This window comes from Crinia signifera, chromosome 1 (assembly GCF_055691185.1).
Source record: "Crinia signifera chromosome 1, ASM5569118v1, whole genome shotgun sequence".
In the NCBI taxonomy this organism is placed as follows: domain Eukaryota; kingdom Metazoa; phylum Chordata; class Amphibia; order Anura; family Myobatrachidae; genus Crinia; species Crinia signifera.
The window spans coordinates 81609081-81617047 of record NC_139217.1 but is presented as its reverse complement, the minus strand read 5'-3'; the positions used below and the strand labels follow the sequence as shown (position 1 = coordinate 81617047).

General features: G+C 43.0%; 1 protein-coding gene across 1 annotated transcript in view; it reads left to right on the top strand.

The window, feature by feature from the left end:
* Nucleotides 1-4826: 4826 nt before the first annotated feature.
* The window catches only part of PDGFRA (platelet derived growth factor receptor alpha), a 34571-nt gene continuing 31430 nt past the window's right edge, over nt 4827-7967 (top strand). The window contains exon 1 of the mRNA XM_083168353.1: nt 4827-5018. The gene's annotated coding sequence lies outside the window, so the exon portion shown is untranslated. The remainder of the gene's footprint in view (nt 5019-7967) is intronic.

The window sequence follows — 7967 nt, the reverse complement described above, 5'->3', positions numbered from 1 at the left end:
TATATCTATATGTTCATGATGTTCAAATGTTCACCATTTCTACATTTATCATGTCACCAATGATTTAACAGCAACATTGCTAAAATGTTAACCTAAGCTAGCCTGAAGAGGTGAGTTTTCAGGGAACGCTGGAAAGTTTGGAGGCTTAATGTGCGTGGAAGGGCATTCCATAAGGTGGGTGCTGCCCGACAAATATCCTGCAAGTGTATTTGCAGGGAGCGAAGAGTAATTATTATTATTATTATTGTTTATTTATATGGCGCCAAAAGGGTTCCGCAGCGCCTAACAATACATAAATGAGCAAAAACAAATAACGAATGACAGTACAAGACAATTTAGGACAAGTACATGGTAAATAAGGATAGCTGCATCAGGGGACAGGACACTGAAGCAATTATCAGGGTGGCAGAGGTTTATATATTCTAAGAAAGGCACATAAGGAGAGAGGGCCCTGCTCCTGAGAGCTTACATTCTAAAGGGGAGGGTAAGACAGACAGGAGTGACACAGGAGGGGTAGCAGTGAGCATAAATAGACTGTTAGTAATGGGTGTGGATGAGAGACTCAGATCTTGTGCAGAGAGGAGAGGTTGGTGGGGATATATTTTGAAATAAGCTAAGAGATATATGTCGGTGTAGTCAGAGTAATGGCTTTCTATGGAAGTAGAAGTATTTTATATTGAATACAAGCAACCAATGGAGGGACTGACAGAGCGGATCAGCAGAAGATAAACGTCTAGCCAGGAAGATCAGCCTCGTAGCTGCAGGTGTTTATGTTAAAGCTTTCACATCAAGGTATCTGTAAGGTGGCGTACCAGTACTCCCAATTAGGTACATGAAGTCACTCTCATAGAAGTATTTTTGTCCGTATGAAGCGCTGGACCCTGCAGCCTGTGGAGCTGCCCAGCAGTAATATATTATGTTGAGTATAAGTGAGGAGCCAGCATACATATACACTGTGCAGAGGGGTCTCAGCAGTCTGTACTGTCCTCCTCCGGGTCTCATCAGCAGAACAAAGTTGGTGCCCCCTTGCTGATCAGGTCTTACACGGGGATAGCAGACAGAGGCAGTGACAGCCTCTTCCATCTGCACTTGTGATGTCTCGCCCTGGAAGAGGCCAATGAAGTGTCACACACACACACACACACACACACACACACACACACACACAGTGACAGTGAAAGGAACCTGTCCCTGCTATGTGGGGAGTTGGACAGAGAAAGTGCTGGGAGAGATAATAGACTATAGGCGTGTGTCAGCGGAATCGGTACATCTGTCAGAATGAACTTAGGTCTACAGTCATTAGGTCGACTGGCTGGAAGGTCGACCTGATTTAAGGTCGACATGGGCCAAGGTCGACATGACATAAGGTCGAATTTGCATAAAGGTCGACATGAGGAAGGTCGACTTGTCATAAGGTCGACATGGGTTTTCACTGTTTTTTGATCCGAATGTCAACACAGTCGACATGGACACAGTTGGCAATGAGAATCGGACCCTCGCATCGCTCGCTTCGCTCGCAATGCATCGGGCGCGGTGGCTCGCTTCGCTCGCCACAGCTTTAATAACCTCCTCCACGCCCTAGTGAATGGTAGGGCATGAAATACCGCCTGTCGGCACATGTCGGCTCAAAAAACAGTGAAAAATCTCATGTCGACCTTATGACCAGTCGACCTTCCTCATGTCGACCTTTATGCAAATTCGACCTTAAGTCATGTCGACCTTGGCCCATGTCGACCCTAAGTCAGGTCGACCTTCCTGCCAGTTGACCTAGTGGGGTCGACCTAATGACTGTAGACCTAAGTTCATTCTAATAGATGACCGCTTCCCGTGTCAGCGACTACTGTTGGGTAACAATCTACAGCAGGCTTGTAAATACTTTTTTCAACAAATGACTACAATATGTATAGACACATTATTATGCTACAGGGGAACGTCTGCGTGTGGTAAAGATTACCCCTTACATTCAAAGTGGCCTTAAGTTTTAAACAAAACCCGGTTGGTTCTGCCTTGATTTCAATCTGCACTTTACATCAAGTGACCAGAACGGCCCCAGTGCCTGGAAATCTCAGGCTGTTTAGTGGGTATCTTGTCTTCAGGGGTTAAAGTGAGGGGAGCGCAGTGACAAACGCAGGATTTTTAAAGGGGGGTTTCCAAATGTAATTCAAAATCTCCAACTCTGCAGGGCATTGGAGTAAGTACGGGAGTCTGGGGGTATCGGTAACAGCCCTGTATATTGGTCATTTTTATACTCTGGATAGTGTATGGAATACAGTATTAATATTTAACAGTAAAGATGGTCTATAGTTCAGGCTGTTTCAAACATTGAAATAAGTGGTCAGGAAAAGGTTAAACATATAATAAATAAATACACAAACATAATAGAAACATTACTGCGCTTTCTAAGCTCACAATCTCCCACTAAATGGTAAGGCTCCTGTCTCTTCCTCCTGGTAGTTGCTATCTGGTCCATTGAAATGTTTGAGGGCTCAGATCCCCGCATACAGTAAATATGGTAGAAGAAGCTGGTACACTAGACATGTGCAGCAGCTCTGTCCCTTACACTGCATGATGTGGTGGCAGCTCTATTGATCATATTATATACCAGTGCTATTGTTGTCATCATCTAAGGCACTTGCCAAGAGGAGGGGGGGTTTCCGGGCAACCAGAAACTCCCCTGCATTTGCCGATGGAACAGGGTGGAACTGAGTTCCACCACCTCTAATGGAGAGGTGGAACATTTAACCTCCACATTGACCATGCACAATGAGTTCCCCCACCTCTGCATGACCACTTTAAGCCCTGCTTGTGTTAAGTGCAAATGTAAAGCACTTGTGAATCCTAATAGTAGACCAGTTTCATATTAAAAAAAAAAAATGTATTCTTATTATTTCATAAGTCCATAATACCCCTTTCACACTGCACTTGTTAAAAGGTATAATGCTGTTTTTTTCCCCTTTCAAAATGTTTAAGGCTGCAGTGGGAAAGCACCAGAGTTAATTTACCGGTTAAAGATAACCGGTATTACATAACGTTTAAAAAGCAGAGTCCTACACGTTTCAGAGCCGTTTTTATGCAGTGAGAATGGCTCTGAAACGGTATTTAGTAAAAACAACAGACTACAGACCTGTGATAGGCTGTCCCCTGCATTCTGCATTAAACGGGTTGACTGATGTGAATGGTACTTAAACGGTATTTAAAACGGTAATCTACTGCAATGTGAAGACTCAGACCCGTTTTAAATACTGTTTAAAAATACCGTTTTTTAAAACGTTTTGGCAGTGTGAAAGCGGAATAAGTGTGTTGAATACAGATGCTATATAGAGCCACACTGTAAAGACAACAATTAATTTTTCTTGTTTTGTAACCATGAAATCTGCATTTTATTTAAACAATGAAGAGTAAGTGGGCGACTTCCTTTACACACGTAACATATTAAGGGAAGAAGATTCAATTGAGTGAGGTTCTGTTGGAAGCTGCACACATTGTGGGTACGCTACAAGAGGAAACTGTACTTGTTCTTGCTTGTACACAACAAAAGTGGAGCAAATCTGACTGTGAATTCACCTCCATAATTTCCAAAATATAATTATAACTAAAGAGAGAGCGAGAGAGAGAGAGAGAGAGAGAGAGAGAGAGAAGGAAAGAGAGAGAGAGAGAGAGAGAGAGAGAGAGAGAGAGAGAATTTTGTACTTGGCGACCGTTGAAAGGACTTGACCAGAGTAGTCTGGAAATTACAATTTGCCAACTTTCAAAAACTTGTAAAGGCTGCTAGTTGTCATGTCCATGCACATTCTTTAGGAGCACTACGGTATCCTGTTAGCATTCCTAAGTCAGATCTGCTCATACATTAGCCTCCAATGATTTCCTGAAAAAGCATATGGAAGCAATAGTGTGGCTCTGCAGTCACCCGAGCTGAAGATATATTAGTGGAGAATAAGCAAAAAGCTGCAGGCTATATGCTAACCAGCAAATGGCAACATGTATGGAGCAATGAGGAGCCCATACTGCACTCTGCCCTACAATGTAACCAGACTCACATATAATATGTCAGGTTCCTACATCACCCGCAAACTGATGAAAATAACAAAACTATTCCATTAATAAAATGAAAACACACCAGTTCTGCAATACACGTGCGCTGTATGCTACACAATTTTCACAAGTTTATAGTAAAAACGCAATTATTTTCTATAGGTTTATAGTCAAAAGTATGAATTAAAAAGAGACTTTGTCCAAGTTTAAGTGTATATTTTTTTCTAAACACATGGTTATGATTATACCAATTCTCCAGCGGATCGTTTCATACTTTTGGAGCAACAGCGCCACCTGCCGGTCAATGGGGGAAACTTTTTTTTTTTTTTTTTAAATATATATTTTATCCAACTTTTGGAAACTTCAGTAGTAAAGAGTTGGGCGTTCGGAAAACTGGTTTTTCTACCAATTCAGAAATTCACCTTGAATAAAATGTTCCTAGCTATTACATAGTAATTAAATAGATTTATTGTATTATTTAATTGTATTTATGTATTTATTTATTTAGTTAATTAATTGAAAACTGTTATTTATGCTGGCAAAGTAAATAGTTACACACTACAAAAGTAAAAAATCATAAATTGAGCTCTTTGCACGAACCGCTGATCGCCTCGAATGCCAACGCCAATGTTTATAGTAAATCCCAATACACACAATACTGCGAAAAGCCGCTTGTTTATACCAGGGCTGTTATAGCTGGACGTGTTTGTGTATGTAAAAGTCAGCTAGACTGGAGGGGGAGGGCTTACTCCCAAAATCAGTCTCTCATTGTGTGGGGAGGAGAAGGGGGGACTTGCTTTCCTGACATCTCTGAGGATGATTAGATTTTTTGGGAAGGATGGACTTTAGCGCTGAATCAATTACAAGTCTCTGGGCTTCAGACTATTGCAGTTGGACCTAGAAGAAGGGTTACCAACAGGACACTCTGGAATACAGTTATTTTTGCACAATAGGTTTCATATTGACACTTAATATATAAGGAAAAGGTAAGATAGAGTTTGCTATATGCGTGCATTCATATATTACACCCATACTCTTTATATTAAAGCTGTTTTATGATATTTATGTAGAAATTTATTTGCAGCCAAATATTGTGTTGAGGTTGGATCCTCTCTCTTCATAGACCCATGGTTGCTTTTAGCTTGCATATGGGTTTTGGTATATGTATGGCTGAGAAGGGCAATGTAAGAGAGAGATAAAGTCATCGGGGTGGCTTCTGGTGGGGCATTAGGTAGCCAGATGAACAACAGAACACTTAGGACTTCTCTGGATGCTGGACCTTGGATCTCCTTGCAGGAGATGGATGTTAGGTGATGCTGGCGGTGATAAAGCTTGTGGTGAGGTCTAGGCAAGCTCCATCACCCTGGTCCTATGCGCTTTGGATGTACAAAGAGGGATTTCCATGGCTGGAGCTGAGCAGATGATTTCATGCTGGTGAAGGTCTCAGGAAGGACTGCATCTGCCTGAGGCTCCTGTGGATGGTTTCTCTGTAGGCTTTGCCTGCACTCTCTTCTTGGGGCACCAGCGATTTGCACTAATGACAACCACATTGCGGAGGGGAAGGCTCCCTCTACTCCCTCTACAGTTTTTGGAACGTGGATTTTCTGGAATTTAGAGCTGGATTCGGGGTCTCCCTCAGGATGTGGGGATTGTTCTCCAACTGCAACACAATCCTATTCCAAATTGTATGATCTCACATGAATCATACATCGGGGAAGGAAACAGATATCACGGGATAAGTCAGCACTTCTTCATATTTGGGGTTCTTGGGTGTACATTGAGTAGCACAGGAAGGAAAGGTAAGTGCAGACTCTGATTTATGTTGCGGAGGAACATTCATTGGCTGGTTTGTGTGCGGACTGTAGTCGTTTGGATTTGAATGACTTTTTGCCTATAGTTTGTTAGTGGATTTGTGACTTTCCCTCCTGGGCTTCTGTAACCTGCATGGACCTACTGTGTGTCCTGCCCTTATTTATGCTCTTTATTCGCTGTTGGTGTCATTCAGCATCCTCCTGAGCCACATGTTAGCATCCTATCGCCATGTCATTTGTTTTCTAACAATTAATGGAAGTCAAAAGAGCTAAAAGGGCTACATCTGGTCTTTGCAGGTCCCCCACTGAGCCACAGAGCAGTAAAATGCCTTCAGACCTCATTCCTCCTCCTCCCAAGTACCCCCCCCCCCCTTAAAACTTTGCCCTGGTAAAGAGACATGGGTTGTTGGGATCTGTCTGTGGCTATGGAGCTCATCATTGATCTGAGATATACTGTACTCGGAGATGTTCTTGGGAAGTTCCTTCTAATAGCCCAAAACCTCCAGATTTGCGCTGAGCTTGGCAGGGAACCCACAGAACCGGGCCAGGCTGTTTGGCTCTCCTGAGCTTTGTTGAACATTTTTGGATGGATAAAAGATTTTTTGTTTGCAGTTGATTTTTTTTAAAACAAACTGTCTGTAGATTCCAACTGTATTACTCTCTGGGAACAAAGATCAAGGGGAACCATCATTTAAAAACGGGACTGTCATGGAAATGTACCAATAAATGTTGTATTATGCTCAGTTACTGGAAGTGGTCATAGTAAATAAAGCGGCTGTTTTCACTACACCTCCCTTGGAGATAAGTCTCCAGATGGCATGCTTGCATCACTTTGGTGACTCCTATCCTCTGCATCCATTCCCAGGCCAACCTAGTGCCATCCTGGCCATACATTACTCAGGGAGAAGAGGAATAGATAAGATAAGGAAGCTGAGAGCATTGCTGGGTCTCTCTCAGTTCTATATTAAGACCCTATAGCAGCATACAGAACATCTGCTGGTGGAATTAGTCCTGGCTGAGGCGTGTATATGGCACATTGCTGGATAGTGTAACCAGTCACACCTCTCACTCCAGCCTGTGCCCTGACATTATTATGTGCATTCACAGCTATGGGGAGACTAATTACATGGCTATGGGTTTGTGTGCTGGCAATGGGGAGATTGGATAAGCATCATTCCTGTAGGTAACACAGAGGTTATTCCTGGAGATAAGCACCATTTGTTGGGGAGACATGATAAGCACGGGGCACTGGCTGAGATGGGATAAGCATAATATAAGGATGAGATGGGACAAGCAGAAGACAATGAGAGAAACAAGAGGATAAGCAGAAGTTATGAGATAGGCTAGGAGTGGGGAACAGGGGGGAGTTGGGGTGATCAGGTTATGGATTGAGAAATATCCGACAAGTCTGTGTTACAAATTCGGTTACGAAATACATGATGTGTAGATAGATAGATAGATAGATAGATAGATAGATAGATAGATAGATAGATAGATAGATAGATAGATAGATAGATAGGTAGATAGATAGAACGTTATGATAGTTTATGGTGGGAAATGTGCATATCGCACATTAATCTTCTGCACAATGTGCTCTTAGTAAATAGCCAATACAATGTTACTGTTCCTTGAGCTAATCCTGCAATGGATTCAATTATTATCATGCAGCTGATATTATTGTCTAATTACCCCAATGTAAGAAGTGTAATGAGGCTTCTGGGTTGCACACTGAGTATAGCAGGCATCTCTGTAGAGATTTCATGACCCGTTACATCCCCCTATTGCAGCAGTGATGGTACCCGGGATCTAGCCATCTGTATGGGCCCACCACACAGGTAAGGGCTAGGGCTAGGTGGGCGCAGATGGAACAAATTGGTGCTATGAAGGTTGGCTTTGGAGATTGCAACAGAGCTGGAGACGCCAGATCCCTGGGATGGAAGACATTATGGAGAGGGTACAATGTTCTCCCTCCCTCTTCCAGATGTGCCCAGGGAGAGAGGGGGCTAGGGCTGGGCTCACTTCTCTGGGTCTGGTTAGATGTAGACGTGGGGGATGAGGGGGGTGTGCAGGGGGCAGGGGGGGGGGGGGGGATTCATTCTATTTATATTACTATGTTATGGTGTT